Here is a 21,902-nt window from a genome sequence, read left to right as displayed (position 1 = left end):
TTGTGTCACTGACTCGAAATGAAGAACCCTGAGTTATTAGATTCATAGATACTAAACAGTATTGATTTTTGATCACCAAGGAATTTATTTAAAAATATTACAAAGCCTTTGAAATGGGACCAGGAGTTGTCACTTGTACCTGCTTGAACTACACAGAGAGGCAAGATGTGACCCACATGCTCTGCCACTCTCACTGAAGATAGAGCTCTATTCCTAATTCCTGGATGTAAAATATTTAGATGTGCTTCCCCAAGGAACCAGCCCATTGAGCTCTTTATTTCCCGAGTTGGGAAATCATGTATCTTAGGTGGAATCTATACTTTCCAGTGATTGTCCTTCCTCCCTCAAGTAGATCTGGTTCAATGTTATCTTTATTTATGAATACTTTAATTTGGGATAAGCCTGTGTTGGAGTTCCATCCACAGAAATTCTGATTTAATTGTTTTAGGGAGGGTCCTCAAAATTGGGGACTGAAGACATGCTATAATTTGTCAAGAAAACCAAAAATGTAGAAGTAATTGACAACTCAAAGAGACATCAAACAAACAAAACATCCTCCACACATACTGTTTACTAAAATGTAAAAAACAAAACACAAAAATTAGGCATGCCTTTACTAGATGGTGTGAACAACATGAGAATCATTTAACCTTGATGGTCAGGACCTTCTTCTTCCAGTGATCCTGGAGGTCACCACATGAGACCTGGTCACCACTTGGCCCAAACAGAACAATATGTTACTGGTCAAAGTTAGGTAAAAGCCCTTTGCAGATCTTCAACTTCTAATATTAATCCATGGAGGAAGAAAAGAAGACTCAATTTTGGTTTAAGAAGAAAAGGCAAATAATGCTAAACTTGACAATATGAAGGCACATATATATCTGACAAAAAATGAAATAGAAAAGAAAGAAGCTCCGGTGGGCAGATGCAATGCTAATGTTGATGTAAATAGAGGTATGATAAATGCAAGAATAGAGCAAAAACAATAAAACAAGCTCCATGGGAGATGTGGAGTAAAGTGAGTTAAATCCTCATTTTTCATAACAGTGAGTCAACAGACTTCATGTAAAGTTAATAAATCAATCAATAGATAAGTTATGTAAAGTTAAGACGGTAACCAACAGAGGAAAAGAAAATAGTAAAAGGAGCTGGGCACAAGAGAAAGAAGAAATGTATTATAAGCTGTAAGTAAACTTTAAATTTTAAAGCCACATGCTTATAGTTTTTGAAAAAAGGAATAAAGAAAGAAGTAACGAAATGATTAGGAAACATGCATTGTTTGATTTACAGCTCAGCCAAGAGCAGAGAACATCCGCTTATAACTATACAGTGCAGACAGCAGGGGCTGGGGAGCAGGTTTTCATGAGCACCAGCCCACACTGGGGCTGCAGAAACAAGAAGGGGTCAGGGATGGGCAGGTGTAGACAGAAGGATCTGAGCCTGCAACCCTGGCTTCAACATTACACTTAAGAGCTTTGACCTTTCCCAGGAGGGCATTTGTGACACAAGGACTTAAAAACTGGGACACATATACCCAGAATTTACCTTGGCGCAGCTGTGTTCTGTTCAGGTTAATTCTACATAATCAAAAAGACATGAATCACACATGCAGATCAAGTAATTCATGTAATTAAAGAAAAATGAGCTAGGGATAAACAAGAGGGAGGGCCCTCCTAAGAGTGTAAACAAGAGTCCAATGTCATTGGTTCCATTGGATGGAAATTACGGGGATCACTCAGAAGATGAAAGCCAACAGAGAATGTGGAAGTCAGAAGAAGCTCAGGAACTTTCTAAAGATTTTTAACCTGGATAGAATGCGGGGTGGCATAAACTGGATGGAATGAATGAATGAATAAATGAATGAATGTATTAAAAAAAGCTAAATCTTTATTTTTACCAACTCCTATGTGAAATTTAGCCTTTCCTTCCACTAGGAATAGAAGCAGCCAACTGTAAATGCACTAGCAATCATGTGACATTGACACCCATAGAAATGGCAAGTAATTTCATCACACTATTGCTGTTGCTGTCTTAGAAGATGGTTTTTACTCAATATTTCTTCTACATAATAGTAACTCTTAGACCTACCACTAGATCTTATTATTTAATGTGCTAACAAATAAGTGCACACGTTACACTAACTCAGATACATTTTTTAAAAATATGTTATTACTCTTTCAATAAAAGCAGTTTCTTTTGTATCCCTTTGTATTTTATTTTAAGCATTTAAAATTCATTCTGAGCAGAAGTCCATAGGCTTCACCAGACTTCCCAAGTAGTCCATGGCACAAAACGAGTTAAGAATCTTGAGTCCCATTGTATGTTTTATGATGCTGCATTAGGAAAATCACCACAAACTTTGCACCTCAAACACCGCAGTTTATTATCTCCTAGTTTCTGTGGGTCGGGAGTGAGGACACAGCTTACTTAGCTGGGTCTCTGCTCAGGGTCTCACAAGGCTGAAATAAATATATTGGCTGAGTCAGGGTTCTCATCTGGAGCTTAGGGTCCTCTTTCAAGTTTGTTCAGGACGTCTGCAGAATTTAGTTCCTTGTGACTGCAGTAGAACTGAGACTATAAGCCGCTAGAGGCTGCACACAAAATCTCTCCACATGAGGCCAGAGGAGCTGGCTTCTTTCTAACTTCTATTTTTGGTCTCTAAATCCTCTTATAAGAGCTCAACTTATTAGATCAGCCCTCTCAACATAATTTTTTATTATTAACTAACATCAGCTGATTAGGCCCTTAATTGCCTCTGTGAAACGTCTTTACACTTGCCATACAACAGAATCAACAGTCTAATCCTGAGAGAGATATCCCATTTGAGTCACAGTCCCTGAAGTGGTAGGGATTATGCAAAGCTTGTGCACCAGGAGTGGACACCTTGGGAGACATCTTAGCATTCTGCCTCCTATATCAACTATCTTATTAGAGGTGAGGACACAGAAGCCCAGAAGTCTTCATGTCAGGGCTGGAGGCACAGTAGGCTCTGCCCCAGGCCTCCCTTGCCAGTTTATCTTCATCCTAACAAAGGTTCTAATTCTAAACCAGCTCTAGAGAAATGACTTCTCCACTGATACCTGATGATAGATTCCACCTAGATGCCAGGGCCTGGTATTCAGCCTCTGGTGATGTATTTGCTTATGTTGTTTCAGGCATTCTTTCAACAAATATAAATTGAGCTTCCCTGAGGAAGTGATACTAGAGCTACAATGTGCAGCAAATGTTGCAGTTTAGAAGATGGAGAGAAGGTGCTGGATTTGCAGAGGCTTGAGGCAGAAGTGAGCAAAGTTACTAAGTGAGAGTAGGTGGTAGAGGCAGAGAAAGCCAGGGAAGGGTGGCTGGAATAAAGCTGGAGTTCTGCTACCCCAAGACAAATCAAACACCTCCATGAGACGGGATCTGGCCTTCATTTTGAAAAGAATATTTAGGAAACAACATGAGAGGGAATAGAGAAGAGAGGGCAAGAGACTAGTTGCCTGGTGAGCTGTGAGGAAGCCATCACAGTACTTGCACAGCACTGTGCAATAGAACATTCTGGGATGATGACAACATTCTACATCTGTATTTTTCAATATAGGAGACAATAATCACATGTAGCCAGGGAGCACTTAAACTTATGCTGGTATTAATGAACAATTGAATTTTAAACTGTATTTAACTATAATTTTTGTTATTTGTTTTTTTTTTTTGAGATGGAGTCTCCCTCTGTTGCCCAGGCTGGAGTGCAGTGGCGTGATCTCAGCTCACTGCCACCTCTGCCTCCCGGGTTCAAGTGATTCTCCTGCCTCAGCCTCCTGAGTTGCTGGGATTAGTGTGTGTCAGCATGCCTGGCTAATTTTTTGTATTGTTAGTAGAGATGGGGTTTCATCATGTTGGTCAGGCTGGTCTGGAACTCCTGACCTCAGGTGATCCGCTCTCCTCAGCCTCCCAAAGTGCTGAGATTACAGGCGTGAGCCACTGTGCCCGGCCAACTGTAATTTATTTAAATGAAAATAGCCACATGTGGCTAGGTACTACATCTTGGACAATGCTGAGCTAGAAGCAATGCAATGGCAGCTTGGGTGAGTTAGGAGACGATATGAAGGAGATGGTGGGGCTTTGAAGAAAGTTTAGTGGGTGAAGTGGGCAGGGCTTGGTCTGTGATTGGTGGTGGGAGTGAGGGAGGGGAGGCTGGCCAGGAGAGCTCCAAGGTTTTACCTAGCAGCTCACCTTAAGAATTTAACTCATTATGACACATGCTTTTTATTAGCTGGTATCAGCTGACAGATATCCCCTCTGAAGGGCACACTGACTTTAAGCTCATTGTGAACAGCCATATCAGCCACCGGGGAGGGTTGCAGCAGCCTGCAGACACAGAATGCTGGAGGAAGAGGGAGGCTGAAGGTTTAGAGACCTTCACAAGCAGAGTGGGATTCATGCCTGCAGAGGCTGCCTATTTAACTGTTGAGGCTTCTACTTGGCTTTGGTCTGACTCCCAAAATATGCTGGGTAAATATTCAAGGGCGCCGAGGGTGATTTTCAGTGGATTTGGTTTCTTAGCACTGTGATGACTCAGCAACTGAGACAGCCAGTTTCAGACAACAGAGGCAGAGCCGCAGAACTGGATAAGGATCTGACAGCTGGTGGGCTTGAGTGTGGTGACAGTATCCACACTCTCACAACAGGGAAACCTCCCATTCCTCCAAACTACTTGGGGATTCCAGAAAATAGTTTCAATGTTTCCTCCTCAGCAAATCTTCGACTAAAATTTTACTGTCATTGCTGCAGTAAAAACAAAACAAAACAAAATAAAAACAAACCAAAAAAAACAAAACCTAAAACAAAATACACCTAAATTCAGACTGGAAAAACTAACAGTACGATAACATTGAATCTCCACTAATGAACTGAGTCAGTGCATCCAACACTCCCATGTGTTAAATATTCTCTCTAAGTAGGGCAAGGCTCCTCCAGACTCTGCAATGTGCCCGATTCTCCCCAGCCTCAGCATTGCACCAGCAAGAACCAAACATGGTAAGTTGAGAATGACACCAATTTCTCTTTCATCAGTGGATGACACATCATTTAAAGCAGCTTCTGTCCTGATGGAATTGAAAAGGTGGTTCTAAATTTAGAATCTTTCCAAAAGATTTGAGATTTATAAGAGCCCAAATCGAGGACTGCCTTTTTTAGCAGCCTTCGTGGTGTGATCAGACTTGATTACCCACATTTTTAAAAGCTCACGCTCATTCTAAAATATAATGACTCTTTTTCAGAGCATCAAGCCATGGCTAAGCTCCCTGCTCATTAGAAATAGTTTGCTGAGTTTCAATTATCCTGGGGCATATGGGGAAAGGAGCCATTCAGCAGATAACTGACATCCTTAGCAGGGTCCTATTGAGGAGAAAGAGATGACAAGACTTGAGCAGTGGTTAAACAAGAGATGAAAAAAAATAGTTTGGTATTGACAAGTATTAGGTGAATTTCAAGTTCTCAGCCTTTCCTGTCCCTTGGGCCCTGATGGCCATTTGACAAGATGATAGACACTCCCTCAGGCTAATGTCTTTAAATTCACAAAGGGGAATGCAGAGAAGTACAAAGTAGAAACAAAATTATAGTGAAATTTACTAATCCAAATATCAAAAACATAAATTTATGATGCAGTAATGTTTGTGCTTCTTTATTAGTACAATAAATAAGAATTAGTAGAAAGTCTAATAATAACATTTTAAAGTCAGGTTTAGGGGAAGGACATTTTAAAATATTTGAAACAATTGTAATGTGTTTTTAAAATAATTGTGATTTCTACGATGTCAAAGACCTAGATATGGCCAATACTATTCCAGTTGTTTGCCTACATACATTATCAAAGGGAATGCTAAATTCCAATAAAATGAAGGTATTGTAACATTTTTTCTTACAAGTTCATGGTTCCTCCTGTCAACTACCCTATTTAAGTATCTGGACATTAGGTCCAGAAAAATGAAAATTATCTGGTCACTGTCGATTAAATAATTCTAGTCAAGGTAACCCATTCTTCAGTTACATTGACTATATTAAACTGACATTGGCCCAACACCATTATCTTTTCCATAATTTCAAAGACTTTGAGAACAATGAAGGAGAATGGAATTTTCTGTAGAAATTTAAGGCCATACTAGTGAAAGTGTAGAGAACTCTAATTTTAATTCTGCCTCTATGGAGTCAAGAATATGCACAATATGCAAATATATTCAACTAGCTTTGAATTAGCATATTGACCCAGGAGCATTGGCACTGGAAACAAAATAAAAATAAAAGCATAGCTTTTAAGCATCAGGAGTAAAAAGAATGTTGGCTTGCTGCCTAGAGCTCACAGTATACCTTCTACAATTTTGTCTATGACACAAGAACAGATTTGTTGCCCCCGACCCACTGTTGCTTGCCAAGTAAAGCCTCTTTTCTCCAAAGAGAAATCTGTAGCCAACTGCCTTATAAAGGTTTAGTTTATAGTTACCTCTTAGTGATTAAGTCCATTTCATCTTATTATACTTAAGAAAACCCCCCCATGCAAAAACACAAATTGATAATTGCACTGAAAACAGAGCTTATCATCCTCATTGAAGAAGATACTTTGCTTTGGGAAATAATTTTCTGTAGCATTTTTAATTCCATCAACTCAATTAATGGCCATCTTGTGCCATGTACTCTACCAGGTGGTGCAGATGTAAGCATGAATATGAAAGATGTCTTGTCCTAGAGGGGCTGACTGACTCTTCACTGGAGACTCCTTGAAACGAGTTCACCTGTGTTCATTATTTTTTTAAAGTGCTTCAAGCTTGACAGAGAGGCTGCACTCATAGAAACAAAAACAAAAACAAAAACAACTTGAAGCTTTAGATGCCATTGTTAATTGAAGAAAGTGATTAGACATGAAGATAGAGCCCAGAAACGCAAGCAAGGCTATTTTCTCCTAAGGCAGCAGCAGTGATAGCAGACAGCAAAACCATGCCTCTAGGGTCATCTTTTGGGGACTGGGGTTTAGGAAAGGGACACAAAGGCTGCAAGGAAATGCTAAACAAAAAAGTGGAACAAGAATGAAGTTAAGAGGATGCTGGGCCTGCCTGCCTTCCTCATGGGACAGTGAGAGTCTACACCCTCAATGCATTTTGTCTGATTGGATTTCTTTTAGAATCTGGAGAAAGAATCACATTTTGCATCGAAACAAGGAAAGGCCAAACTGGCTTGCATAAAAAAATCACAGAACGAAATATACAGGGGATCATGCCAGTGCGAGAAATGCACAGAACCATGGCATGGGGCTTTAGAACTCATTTTCTAAATTTCTGGAGGGCAGAGAGGTTTCAGAGAATGCCACAGTCTTAAGAAAGGCCAATGCATAAGCACTTTTTCAGGAACACCACTCTTGTGTAACACGAAGTGCACCTTGAAAGAAGATGTTAAATATGTGATCCCAGAGATAGACTCTGAACAAAAGTACTGAAATCATAGGATTAACAGTTGTGCAACAAGCCATGAAAGACTGAAAATGGTGTGTGAATGTGTATCTTCTATCATCACACTGTGAGGGTGTTTGGCTCATCGTGGGTTGGGAGTTAGCAACTTTCAGTAACACAAATTACCACCCTCTCAAGTTCTAGCCACAGTGAAATGGCTTGGTTAGGAGCACCTTCCAAGGGAAAAACCACCTGTGGGTTTCGTGCCCACAGCAATCTGGGGTAGAAGCTAGGATCTCAGTCTGTGGTCAGAGTCCCAGGTCTCTAGAACTTTAAAGAATATTGCAGTGATTGAGAGAAGGTGCTCATGGACTCAGAGAATCTCAAAATCATAGACAGGGGCACATTGGCCACCAACGTACCTGAATAACTCATAAGGTGGAAGGCACTGGGGACTGTGGCTGGAGGGAGACAGGAAGCCTGACCATACTGCAGGTTTTGTCTGCCAGATGCTCTGAGTTCCAAGTGCCAAAAAGACAAGGGATCTTCTATATAATGTTACGATGCACATACACTCACACACATAAACACATACATACACACGCATACACACTAGCTTCTGACTTTTCTTTAAATATAGGAAATTCCAGTTAGACAGAGGAAACCGAAAACGTATGACAGAAGAAAATGATGAAGTGTTACGTGCCTTGCAAAGAAGAAAAAGAAAAAGCCATTTTAAGACCTGGAATTAGCATAAACAGAAGGCAAAGGGGGAGGAAATGTAAGAGCAGCAGCAGAGAAGAGAGTCGTGGAGAGCTGCTTCCCATCCCCTGCTGGACTCCCCTCCAGACCTTTCCCATTCTTGTGGGGTATGTCTGAATGGGAGGAGACTAGGTAGCAGTGGCCTGGAAATGGAGCTGTAGAATTTGCTTGAAATTGCATGTTCCTAGCACAAACATCTTATTTAGATTTTATGTCTCAGATTGTCTTCATTCACATCTTCTAGAAACAGAGTCAGGGAGGTGGGCTCAGACAGTCTTCTGGTGACTGCAATTGGGATATATACCTGCAAAAGAGTGAGAAAGGTGGGACTGGGCAGACAGCAAAGCTGACCCCCACACTGCACTAACAGCAAAGGCCTTAGACAACCCTGCCAGGAGCTCTAAGTCTACATTGGCTTTCTCAGTTGTCTGTTTGAGGCAAGGGGGCCAGGCCCTTGTGTTCTTGCATTAGTCAGCATTGCCTAGCTGCCCTAGAAGGAGACATAACTATGATGAGAGTCCCTTGAGGCCAAGGGTAATTTCAAGGTAGAGTCCCTGGTATGAGCAATCAACAACTGAAATTCCTGACAGTAGAGGGTAGAGGTATTTTCCTGAAGAGGGGATCTGGGCAGTGCCCCATCATATCCATTATGGAGATCAATAAAAATGGGAACATGCTGGTGGAGATTACAGAGGCCTAAATGCCCCTGTCTTTGTCAGTTTAGGCTGCTATAACAGTATACCCTAGGCTGGGTGGCTTAAACAACAGAGATTTATTCCTCATAATTCTGGAGTCTGGGGAGTTTGAGATCAGAGTACCAGCATGGTCAGGTTTCAGAACAGCCCTCTTCCAGGTTTACAAATTGTGCCTTCTTGCTGTATCCTCACATGGCAGAGAGAGATAGAGAGACAGGTAAAAACCTCCCTTCTCTCTTTTTTTTTAATATGAAACCTCACATGGTGAAAGGGGCAAGGCAGCTCCCTGGGGCCTCTCTTATAAGGGCATGAATCACATTCATGGGGGTGTCCAACCTCTGACCTAATCACCTCCCAAGTTCCCATTTCCAAACATCATCACATTGAGCGTTTGGATTTCAACATATGAATTTTGAGAATAAACAAATAAGCCCCATTCCCACCCTCCCCTCCTCAGGTTCTTAGACAGGGTCCTCAGGTGAGCCAGGCTTACCCTGAGCACATCTGTAAATGATCCACCACTTGGTCCACCACCACTGCTCCCTTTGGAGACCACCTGTCACTCATAGTGCATCACTGATTGCTTCTCTCCACTCTTAGACCCCCAGCTCTTAACAGAATGGCTAGGTTCTTTCCCTTGTCCCAACTGAGCCTCTTTATCTTTTTGAAACAGAGAATGTCCATATCAGAAGGGCCTCAGAGATCTGCAACACAACCCAAGTTTTCACAGACAGCTGAAGGGAATCAGTAAAGGCCTCACAGCAAATATTAATGTGCAGCTTCACACCACTGGAAAATGAATACAGAAGAGAAAGCAGAAAGGAGCATCTGGTGGGGAGGAAAACATGGACTCTTCAGAGGCTCTGAATATTTTGAAGGGTTGGGGAAGGATGCAGTTATGACTCGTGAAGTTTCCAAATTCTATATTCTATTTCTCTTCCCCTTTAACACAGCTTTGTGACATGTTCCCTAGCAAGGAAACATTTAAAATATTTTTATTATCCACGTGGTGTGAATCAGCCATTTCTTGACTGCCTATGAGTCAGCTATACCTGGGATGACTCCACATCCTGTTTACCTGGAACAGTCCCATTTTACCTCTAGGTACTTGGTTAATTATTAAAATTCCACCCTTTTGCTCTGAAAAACAGGCTTTGTTTGGTCAACATAGTTGCCTGAGCAGTGGGCAAGGGGTGTTCTTCTGCAAAGGAGTTTTTAATGACTGCAGCTTCACAGCTCTGCTTCCTCACACCATATCTTTTATATGTAGACCCTGAGGCCTTCCCTAGGGTCTTCTCCCCTGATTGAGCACACAGCTACACAACATATACCAGTCTCCCTTGCACATATGTCTGAGTTCTGCTTAACGGAATGCAGGTGGAAGTAAGGTTGCCACTTCCAGGACTTCCCTCTAAATTTGGCCCTAGTGCGAGCCTCACTGTCTTTCCCCTGAGGAGAGAGGATGCTAGAGAAGCTAGAGCCACAAGATGGAAGGAGCCTGGGTCTTTGAATGACTGACTTCCTGGTGCCTACAAAGGTACATTGAACTATAGTAAGCAAGAAATAATCTTTTAGTGTTTTAAGCCACTGACATTTGGAGTCCATTGCTACTGTAATTAGACTCTACATTTAATATATTATCTTTCATATCCAAACCTGTAGTCCTGGGCTGAGTTTCCCAGAAGAAAAGCCTGAGCAGAGTTTCAGGTGTACATTGTTCATTGAGGAAGGGCTATCAGAAAAGGAATGAAAGAAATAAGATGGCAGGAGGAGTTGAGCAAGGATATGGTCTCCGCTGGAGTCTAGCCTTGGCCTGATCCCTGAGGGCTCTGACACAGTATTGATTTGTTCTCTCTGAGAACAAATATACCCTCATATAAACTAGTTATTGGCTGTGAGTTGCCTCCATGGGGGCTGGTAGAAAAGGGAGGCATAAGTGGCTCTGAGTACCAAGGTTAATTCTTTAGTTGAGGTTTCAGCAGTAGGAAAGAAAATTGTGATGCCTCACCAGCCAGTAGAAATATTATCTGTGGACAGACTGCATCTGTCTGGTAAAGAGCCCTGGGAGGGACACCACTGCTTCTCATTCACTTACATTAAAAGATTGTTGTGAACCTATTTTAATGCAGCTTTCATCACAACCTTGGTCTCCAAAAACTAAATATTTGAGCTAAGAACTAAGAAAGCCTGAGGATACTTACAGGGAAACATTTTTAAATAAATCAATAGGGCTCTGGGTTGCAATCAACTAAAAACGATTCTGGTTATCTTAGCAGAAGAGAGATTTATTAGCAAAGGGGATTATTAGTGAGAGGGATTTTATTATCAAGTAGCTCCAGGAACTGCTGAAAAGGCTGGAAAATCTACCACTTACAAATGACAGGAACCAAAAAAAGATGGATAGAAAAAAACAAAACCAAATTTATTACATCTCAACATGATGCTACTGCTGGCACCATAGCACTGGATGCCCTACAACAGTGATCATCTCCAACATTACCCTTTACTTCATATATATGGCAATGCCTTGTACAGCATTCCTCTCATGTGAATTCAGGACTGACAATAAGAGACAGTTCTATGCTTAGCCAAAAAAGGAGGAGAAGAATTATCCAGAAGCTACATAGAGTACACTTTTCAGAGGCATTAGAACGTCTGCCTGTCCTTCCACCATTATGACTTGAAGTCTTTGGCCCATTAAGGCTTTGGAACTTCAATAGACCCCTATAAAAATGGAAATACCCTTAACTTTTTTTCCTAGCACCTTAACTATAAGCTAGCACCATACTTATGACTATGTCCAGGTTGGCAGAGGACAAGGCAGTGATGATTTGGAGTATTACATGTCTAGAGAGACAAAAAAATGCTGATAAAGAAGAACATACCTAATTTAGTGTAGAGATTTTTTTTTGGCATTCATTGACCATGCTGTTTTGTTTTGTTTTGTTCCTGATGAGACTTTACTGCCTTCAAACTGGTAACAAACATCAGCAGAAAGAGCTCTCAGTCCTGAAGCAATAACTCATTATCCCTCTCCAAGAAATAGTACATTCATCTTGCATAGCAAAATTGGGCCCTGCTTCTGACTCTAGCACAAAATCCACATTGGTTTATGGTTCTCAACATCTGGAGACTCAACTGATGGACTTACTTTGCACATGTAGATCTTTTAAATAAATAAGATTTTATCTGGTGTGGTAGATTAGCTAAATTATGCAAACAACCTCCCTGTATCCAAGTCCTTTGCAATACTATTTTCTAGCTCCTCCCATCAAGATATAAACTCTATTTCCCTCCCTTTAAATGTTACTGGCTCTCAGACTTCCTTTGATCAATAGAATGCGACAAAAGTAATAGCATGTCTCTTCTGAGTCTTGGTCTTAAAGAGATTTGCATGCTTTTGCTCTTTCTTAGAACCTGCTCTAATCTAAGTGGATGGTAAGAGGCATTTAGAGCAAAAAATAGCAATCTTAATGGAGGTAATTTTGAAACAGCCAGCCCTCAGCCAACCTGGCAGCCAACCCCAGACAAATATGTGATCCTAGTCAAGACCAGAAGAACCACCCAGCTGAGCCCGGTCCAGATGTCTAACCTACCTGCAGAATCATGGACTAACAAAAGAGTTGTTGTTTTAAAACACTAAGCAAAAGGGTGCTTTGTGAGCCACAAAATCTAACTGCTAAAGAGTGAATTTAGCTCTTGGCAGATGGGCTGGACAGAAAACAAAGGTATGCAAAGCCTGACTCTCACACTTACATGTGTCATCCCAGAGACTTCCTCCCCTGCTTAATATTCCTTATATACCAAGGCTCTGGGGAAGCATGTCAGCCTCAGCCATTTGGCAAGCATTAATTATTTGACCACGTATCATTACCATTTCCAGGAGAACTTGATAATACCTAATGGCTGCTCACTTCCAATCTCCAGAGAGAAAGAGAAAAAAAAAAGCCTCAACACATTTGTAGTAATCACTAGCTACATAATTAAAATAGAAATCTGTCATCTAAGCCAGAGGTGAGGCAGGTAAAATTAAACATAAACTGCCATAAAAATAATTTTAAAACAGACTTTTAAATTAAAAAATATCTTTTCATAATTAGTTAACATATGCTATTGTTTTAAACAGGCTTGCTGTTAACCTTTGGCACTTTGCATATGCATTCCTTTCTTAGCCAAAATTTAATTATGTCTGGGGAAAGTGAAAAAGTTACCTATTCATTAATTTTTTCAATGCCTATTCTATATATGATGGGCCTTCAAGAGATGCCAAAAATAAGAGGACAGTCCCTGCTCTCAAAGATAGGATAATACAGAAGGGGAGAACATGCTCCAAAATATCATTTGATTGTTGATTTTAAATTAATTAGCATAAGGAAAAGCCTCTCTCAAAAAGTTGGCAAAGGTATGCAAAACCTGACTATCTCAGTTACTTGAAGGTGAATGTATCTGAATACCAAGAGGGGAAGAGGTTGGATATTGAATACGTGAAGGCCATGCAAAGCCACAAGCAAGGCAGCTGATGAGGATCTCTCAAAGCATACCCTCAACAATGGATTGGGTTCTGCAACTCTCAGGAAGGGGATTGTCAACACCTTGGCTTGTGAAGCAACCTCTGTTCTCCCCAGAAAGATCCAACAGTGTTTCCTCAAGCAAATAAACTTTCTTTTTAGAATCACAGACTCGAGCATCAGAGGAATGCAAATCTAAGCACCAGGTGACTCTAATACAAAAGACCTTCTGCAGGACGACCAAGTATTTTTGTGCTTTTTCACAATCCCACTTGTTCCAAGTCAAAAAAGCATCTGCAGGTTGTTGCTATAAATGTCTTTGCTGCGGGTGTCTTTGATTACTTCTATAGGCCCTTATTTTCTCACTCACTTTGACTCACCCTCTTTCTGCTCTTCAAGCATGCCATATAGACCCCCAATATCAATCAGCCTTTGCAGTTGCTTCTTCCTAATTTTCCTCAGATATCTACATTATGCCTCTTTCACTTCCATTAAAATGTACTGGATTGTCATTTTATTTTACAAGGTCTTCTTTCCTGGTCTAAAATTTCAACCACTATTTCCATGATTGTTCTTCTTAACCTCCTTCCTTGCTTAATTTTTTTTAAAATTTTTATTTATTGGCTGGGCGTGGTGGCTCACGCCTGTAATCCCAGCACTTTGGGAGGCTGAGGCAGGCAGATCACAAGGTCAGGAGATCGAGACCATCCTGGCTAACACAGTGAAACACCATCTCTACTAAAAAAATATACAAAAAATTAGCCGGGTGTGGTGGCAGATGCCTGTAGTCCCAGCTACTCAGGAGGCAGGAGAATGGCATGAACCCAGGAGGCAGAGCTTGCAGTGAGCCGAGATCATGCCACTGCACTCCAGCCTGGGCAACAGAGCAAGACTCCATCTCAAAAAAAAAAAAATATTTCTTTTTAAGACAGGGTCTCCCTATGTTGCCCAGACTGATTTTGAACTCCTGAACTCAAGAGATTCTCTTGCCTCAGCCTCCCAAAGTGTCAGGATTACAGGTGGGAGCTGCCACACCCAGTCCCTTGCTTTATTTTCTTTTCTTTAACAGTTATAGTCACCTAAAGTTTTACATATTTTCCTTATCAATAATTTTTCTACAGAATATAAGCTACACAAAGTTAAGAATTTCAGTCTGATTTATGCCTGTATTGATTGAAATATTGCCCTGTTTTGAATCTCTGTATTTTGTCACAGTCTTTGCAGTTTGTCCCAAGAGAGATGGATTACACTTCTCTGCCCACTCTTGCTGTTGGGCGTGGCCATAGGCTTGCTTTGATCAATGGAATGTAGACAGGTGTGACAGCATGGAAGTTCCAAGCCTTAGGTTTAAAGGAGCATTACATGTCTGCACTACCCTTCTTATACTGCGGCCATTGCCATGAGAATCACATGCCTCATGCAACCACTGGTATCAGGAGAATATGGGCTATACATCATAGAACCATACAACCTAAACAGTTTATAGCTCACAGTCTTGCTTAGCTGAGCACAAGCTAGATCAGACAGACCCAAGGCACTGAACACATGAACAAAAGAAAAATAATGCTTATTGTTGTATGTCAGTGAGATTCTGTGATAATTATGCATTAATAGTGGATGAATATACTATTATATTCACATAACAAGTGCCCAGTAAATAATTGGTGGATAAATGACAGGATAAAAGAAGTCTAAATCCTGGCATCTGTGGGAGTCATTAGTTTCTGCCAAACACTCTGTCTTTGCATCTTCCAGCAGAAAGAATAGGGCTTTATGACTAGTTCTAATCAATAAGTTATGAGCTGAAGCAGCACTGTGTCACTTCCAGGCTGGAGAATTTAATTGGAAGACATTATAAAGCTTTATATTTCCCTTTGGCATGATGAGAAGCAATGTTTGCAATGGTGACTGCTCCATGTGTAGCAGGAATGAGCAGAACCTCCCATTGACCTGCAGTAGACATATAACATGCATTAGAAGCAAATTATTGGTGCTTTAAACCGCTGACATTTGAGGTTTGTTTGTTACTGTAACATAACCCAACATATACATTTTCTCTGCAAATCTATACACAAATTAGACATACGTTTAGCGTCACATTCAGTAATTTCAAGCGTTAGGGCAGTGCTGTTCTTATACCTTTGTTTATGAGACAGGACGTTTCTAACATGTTCTGGGGCTAAGGAAACTTGGTTCAAGGTCTAGATATAGCCACAGATTAGATGTGTAACATTAGGTAAATCAAGAAATCACTCTGACCCTGTTTTCTTATTTGAAAAGAAATAATAAATCAACACTCTGGGCCAGAGAAAATAGTAAATGGAACCTTACTTTCCAGGGAAACTTTGCTTTTAATATTTAGCTCACTAGACCATCAAGCTGCTGTTTTTCTCCTTTCTGCAAAGGTTTCTACTTCTTGTTCAGAAGCATTTGATCCTTTAAATATGAGCTTGCTGTCTTGGTTAGCCCCATGGCCCTAGCAAAGTTAACTTTTGGAGACTTTCACATTCTTAAACAATCTTTTCAGATCATTGTAACTCCTTGCAACTCCCCTTCATCAAGCTCACTGCAATCTCTAGATATTAATTCTGTGATTATTTACATATTAATCACTTCACTAAATAAACCACATGTCCCATGATGAAAAAGTCTATATAATACACTCAGTTGTATAGCACAGTGTGTAACACATAGTAAGAGTTCAATGAACAACGGGCAAATTAATGAATGAATGAGTGACAGGCCTCCTTTCTTTACTCTGTCACTCCACCGAGACCAACACTAAAGTTAGGTTCAAAAATGTTTGTCGAATCTGAATGCTTAGAAAGGAAAATGATCTAAATAAAGTGATTTTACCTCAAGCATACCTGAAACTTTCCTATTTAGATGTGTTTACATCTTAAAAAGGGATCTATAGGCTAGGTGTAGCGGTTCATGCCTGTAATCTCAACACTTTGGGAGGCTGAAGTGGGAGAATGGCTTGAGGCCAGGAGTTAAAGACCAGTCTGGGAAACATAGTGAGACCTCATCTCTACCCATGCCCTCCCCACCTCACAAAAAAAAATTAGTGGGCATGGTGGTGCATGCTTGTAACCCTGGCTACTCAGGAAGCTTAGGCAGGAGAATCACTTGAGCCCAGGAGTTCCAGAATACAGTAAGCTATGATTGCGCCACTATGTTTCAGCCTGGGTGAACAGAGTGAGACCCTCTGTCTCTAAGAAGAAATAGGGTTTATATAGAAAAGGCTATCTAAACCAAATAAAAGACTATCTAATAGTAGAAATTCATGACTAAAGAGATATTTAACAGAAAAAGGACAGGAATGCATTGTGAAGCTCTTTCATATGCATTATGATGTTGCTCTTCAAATTGTACCATCTGCGTAATTGTTTACTCATAAGGCCAATGAGGATTAAGAGATGAGAGAGGCAAAGAAGTGTTTGAAAAAAACACACATATTTTTTCTAAATCAGTAAATTTTTTATTCATTTCACCCTCATTAAAAGTGAGTAACTAATTGAATTAGTTATTAGTATGTCCTAGAAATTATAATAACCATCCTTTGAAATGTAAATGTTTAGACGTATGAAGAACAATTAAAGAAGCAGCCCAAAAGAAGATTATTTAACGCATTGTGAAGTAGCCAAAACATTTTAGGTTGTGCTTTTCACGTCAATTTATTTGGCAATGCTTCACCATAATGTGAAATACCAAAATAACTTAGGCACTTAGGCAAGGATATCTTTTTTTTTTTCTTTAGCAAGAATGAACTGTAAAACATTCTGTGTTTGGATATAAAACTGGAATCATAGGACTCAAGAAGTAATTCCTCATCATAAATGCTAACTCTATAAAGAGTAAAAGAGTAACAAGTCTGTAAAGAGTGTGGGTTTCCATCTGAATGTAGGGATGCTGAACCAAATTATATAAATACTTGGTTTGGATTGGAAACCAACTCATTTAGCACTGTGTCAATAGCCCTAAAAACTGCATGTTTCCTATTTTATACATATCATCTGCTCAATTTGCCTTTAATTTACTGTATAAGTAGTGTGACCTCATTTCACGGAAATGAAGAAAACCTCAGATTCATTCAGAAGCAATAATTATGGATTGCAGAAGGATAACATAATGAGAAGATCCTGTTTGCATAAAATTGCTATTTGAGTGTTGGATGCTAGTGTTGGCTTTATCAGGGTTTGACACATCTGCCAGACTCAGCTATAGCTCCAATGGGAAGCAAAAATTTAATGTGAGTGCTGAAAATGTTAAAGCCTATAAGATTTATAGGAATGGGTGTCTCAGCTGATGTAACAAGTTATCTTTCTATGTAATATCATTATCATGTGCCTGCCAACTTCCTAAGCCTGTATGAGGATTATTTTATTTCAGACTTAAATTGACCCTCTGAGGCCAGCATTATCATTATCATTCCCATTTGACAGATGAAGAAAGGAACTTGCTGAAAGCTATGCAGTTAGACGGTGACAGAACCCAAACCACCAGATCTGAATATAGAGCCCAGACTCATGACCTTCTTATTACATTACCTCTTCTCTCTCTTTAATTATCTTGTATCCATATATCCATCCATCTATCCATTACTTTCATTTCTTTCACTCATCATCTCTGTCTGTCCATCCAATCATATTATTTCTTTGCCTTTCTCTGTATCTCCATGTGTCTCTCTGTCTTCCTGTTTGCTCTTTCTATCTCTGTGACTTTCTCTAACTCTGTCTCAGACCCTGTGGATTACTATCTGTCTCCCCGTTTTTCCCTGTGTCTTATTCTTTCATTCTCTTTCTCTCACTCATTCAATCTCTCTATTCACATAATTAATCCATCTATCATCCATTTATATACCCATCCATGGATGCATTAATCTTTATTTTTCCATCTGCCCATCCATCCATCCACCCACCCAAGCTTTCTATACCTCCATCTCCTCTTCTGAATATGTCATATACTTTCTCTCTGAGTCTCTCTCCTTATTTCTTTATTTTCCCACCCCCACCATCCTACTATCCTCCTCTCTCTCTCTCTCCATTCAAAATTGCTGCAAATCCAAGTATTTTAGGCCTGTCCTTTCATCCTGTGTCCCTCCAAAGTCAGGAAATGTGCCATGCGTCACCAAGGCAGTAACAAAATCTATGTACTGGTCAACCAGAGGTCAATTCTGTTGCTACTAGACTACAAACAAAGTATTAAAGGAAATTATTTATGGATCTCTTGCATTTCTGCACATCTTGTGATTGAGGCATAATCTGCTTTTGGTTCCAGGTTATCTTTTCAATGATATTTGTATACTTAGCAGCCTTGGAAGACAAAGATAGTGTCTCCCTCTGATGTCAAGGGGAGGTTTGCTTATATCCTTGGAAGATAGGTGCAGTATCTCCTTCTTGAGGAAAAGGCAGGCATTTTTACTACCCAGGATAATAAAATAATGTCTCCTTCTGAGCAAAGGGAGAGCTTGCCTGCCAATATACAAGCTTCAGATTCCTTAAGCTCAAGGTCTCTCCTCCCTTCTCTAATGCAACCTACTACATGTATAGGCATCCATTTGGGCCCACTTGCATAGCCCCTGTTGGACTTGAGGGTAAGCAGAACCAACAAAAATAAGTGAATGTTCATGCTTCTTGGTGTGCCCTGAGTGAGAAAGTCCTTTTTTCTCTGACACAGGAGTCTCCTATATTCTGCCTGCCTCCATGAAACTATGGCAGACCCGCCCATTTGTTTGCAAGTGGAGGGAAATCTCAGCCCCTTCTGAGTTATTGAATCAAAGCTATACCTTTGTTTACTCGGTCTCATAGCAACATGATACTGAACATCAAGTTATGTATATCTTGAATAGGAGAATATTTTAACTAAAGTCTTCTAGCCTCCTATTTTCCATTGGAAAACAGCACCTATTTCAACAAGAAACTCAGGATCTCATTGGTCTATCTGCTATTTTCAATAAGGAAGAAAATCCTCAAAGACTTAATTTGTGGGGTGGAGCTGGTTTGTCACTTGGGTGTCAATGAGGCAGAAGGCTTCACATGGCTTCACATGGTCAATGTGGCCTGAAAGAGCTGAATGTGGGGGAGTGTGACTGTATCAGAGGACCTTGGCGCCCCAGCTCAGAGTCTCAGCCTCACTGCAATCCCCGGTGCGGGTGCAGCAGGCAGGTCCTTATAGGCGTAGACTTCCTCTGTGCCCACTGTGCCTCGTCTCAATTGTTTCCTGTGAGTCTTTCTCTTTCTATTATGGGGCTTCCCTCATGCTTCAGAGGCAACACGGACCATTCATCAGGTATGAATGGACTTCCTGGAAGTACAGAGCTTCTAGGACCTCCAGAGACAGCCCTCAAATATTGGGGGATAATCATTTCTCCCTGTTGGTTCTCAAATTGAAGACTCTGAGAGACATCTGTAAGCTGTTTAGAAAGTTCTAGAAAGGATTGAATCCAAGTTTTTCATGGCAGTGACCCCAAGAAAATGCTTCTCATATTGGCTCTTCCTCCCTTCCTCACACTCTCTTGTTCCTCTGTCCTAATCTCTAGGATCACCTCACGAATAAACTGCCTGTACACATGTCCTGGCCTCATGGGGAAAATACAAGCCAATCCAACGGTAGAGCAGAAAGACCAGGGTCTCTGGAATCAGGCAGACTTGGGTCTGTGCATCAGCTCTGCCAATTTTTACCTAGGAGACCTTGAACAAATTGCTTAACGTCTCTGAGCTTTAGATTCTTCATTTGTAACATGGGAAAAAATAATACTTTGTAGAGTTATATATGGAATATTGATAATGGATAAAAAGCATTCAGTCCTTAGCACAGGGTCTTTCACAACATCAGTGCTCAACAAATAGCTGCAATTATTGTTATTACAGCCTGAGCAAATCCCAGGGGCACCCCAGGCACTACAGGTGCAGAATTGTGATGTTCTGACTTTAATGGCTGTCCCAGGATGCTAAGCTGTAGAGCTTAATCACTTTAAGGACCCCAAACCACATCAATTATTTATAAATTACTGTTTATAGAAACGGCTGCATCATAAATAGCTTCTAGATTCTATAAATGTATTTATGCATATGTGGCAAATACAAAGATAATATATTTGAAGCATTAAGCCATTTTTAGTTGATTCCTTGTACTTTCCTCTGTCCAGTCAGGTTAGGAATTGTATATTTGAGACAACAGGGAAGAGATGATACAGAAAAAGCATACATTTAAAAAAAATTAATTCTTACTCTTTTTAACTTTTCCAAAAACCTGGAGCAGAGGTCGTAGCTTTAGGAGAAAGTCTTCTCTTCTCACTAAATAGGAAAAACTTCCCAGAGTATAAGATAAATTATGGACAGTAGACGTTTAGAACGAGACCATGGTGAAACAACATGGGAAGTATGAAGGCAGGATTTGGAGAGGCGCATCCACTCAGGTGAGCTCTATCTCATGCCCCCTGGAGTTGTGTGGGATATGAATCAGGTCCCACAAACAGTCCAGTGCATTTCAGCAAGTACTGTGTTTCCTCTGGTGGAGATGTTAGTTGTTCTGCCTGTTGTCACCTATTAAAGAACAACTTTCAACAGTAGCTGGATTTCCAAATGACCTCCGAAACTGCTGGGTCAGCAATCAACTTACTCATGTGGAAAATTCTCTTTACTGCATTTCAAGACACCTAGAAGACCCTAAATGAAAAGTAGTCCTAAGGATAAAGGTAGGAGAGGATTACATCTTTGGAACAACTAGCAGGACAGACTTCCACCCACAGGCCAAGACAGTGGTAAATCAAACCCCATGAGACATGCATTAGTTATCAAAATATGCCACCTTGTCTACTTGTTTATCTGGTTTATGCTAGTCATATTCCACAATCTCCAGGAATCCTGAAGTGCAAAAGGCACACATTCTTATGGGTTACAGCCCAAGAGGAGGCCATCCCGCTAAGATGTGAACTGTGAACTGAACTTCAAGTGAACTCTCCCACTTAACCCCAATGTGTCATTTCCAGAAAATTCTTACATTACAGTCACTAATGAACTAGACAAATGGGTATCTGTGAACACCCCAGCTAAGAGGCACATCTGGGTAGAAGCGGTTCCTGCTGGTGGCTGAGTAGTGAGATGTCTTAAACATGGATGGCAGCCTCAGGGCTTCTGAGATTATCACACTCAGAAGGCACAGGGCACTGACAATTTTAAATGGGGTAAAAGCTGACAGCTGCAACCCTTTCCTTCACAAGTTCAGTGGGAGCCAATGCTCTTGAACTACATAAATGTCCTTTCACCAGGAAAAAGTTGGTGCATTTTGCAGGAGAGGGCACTGAACTTCTGAAAGACACTGAAAAAAATGTCTTTTCTTTGACCCAGCTACCTGGTCCCCAACCCCAGGAAAACGCCTTTGTAAGATATCTCTGTTTCAGCTGGTTAGTGGATAATGAGTGTATTATTATAGTTATCTAGAGATGAGTAACAAATTACCCAAAACCTAGCAGCTTAAAACAACAAACATTGTCTCATGGTTTCCGTGGTTCAGGA

The 21,902-nt window shown here is 40.6% G+C and overlaps 1 long non-coding RNA gene across 1 annotated transcript in view; it reads right to left on the bottom strand.

The window, feature by feature from the left end:
- Positions 1-21,902, bottom strand: part of LOC103784790 (uncharacterized) — a 590,306-nt gene that overhangs the window by 347,983 nt on the left and 220,421 nt on the right. The gene's annotated exons all lie outside the window — the stretch shown is intronic.

This window comes from Pan paniscus, chromosome 21 (assembly GCF_029289425.2).
Source record: "Pan paniscus chromosome 21, NHGRI_mPanPan1-v2.0_pri, whole genome shotgun sequence".
Lineage (NCBI taxonomy): Eukaryota > Metazoa > Chordata > Mammalia > Primates > Hominidae > Pan > Pan paniscus.
Note: the sequence above shows the minus strand (reverse complement) of the source record. Positions and strands in the feature narration are given on the sequence as shown.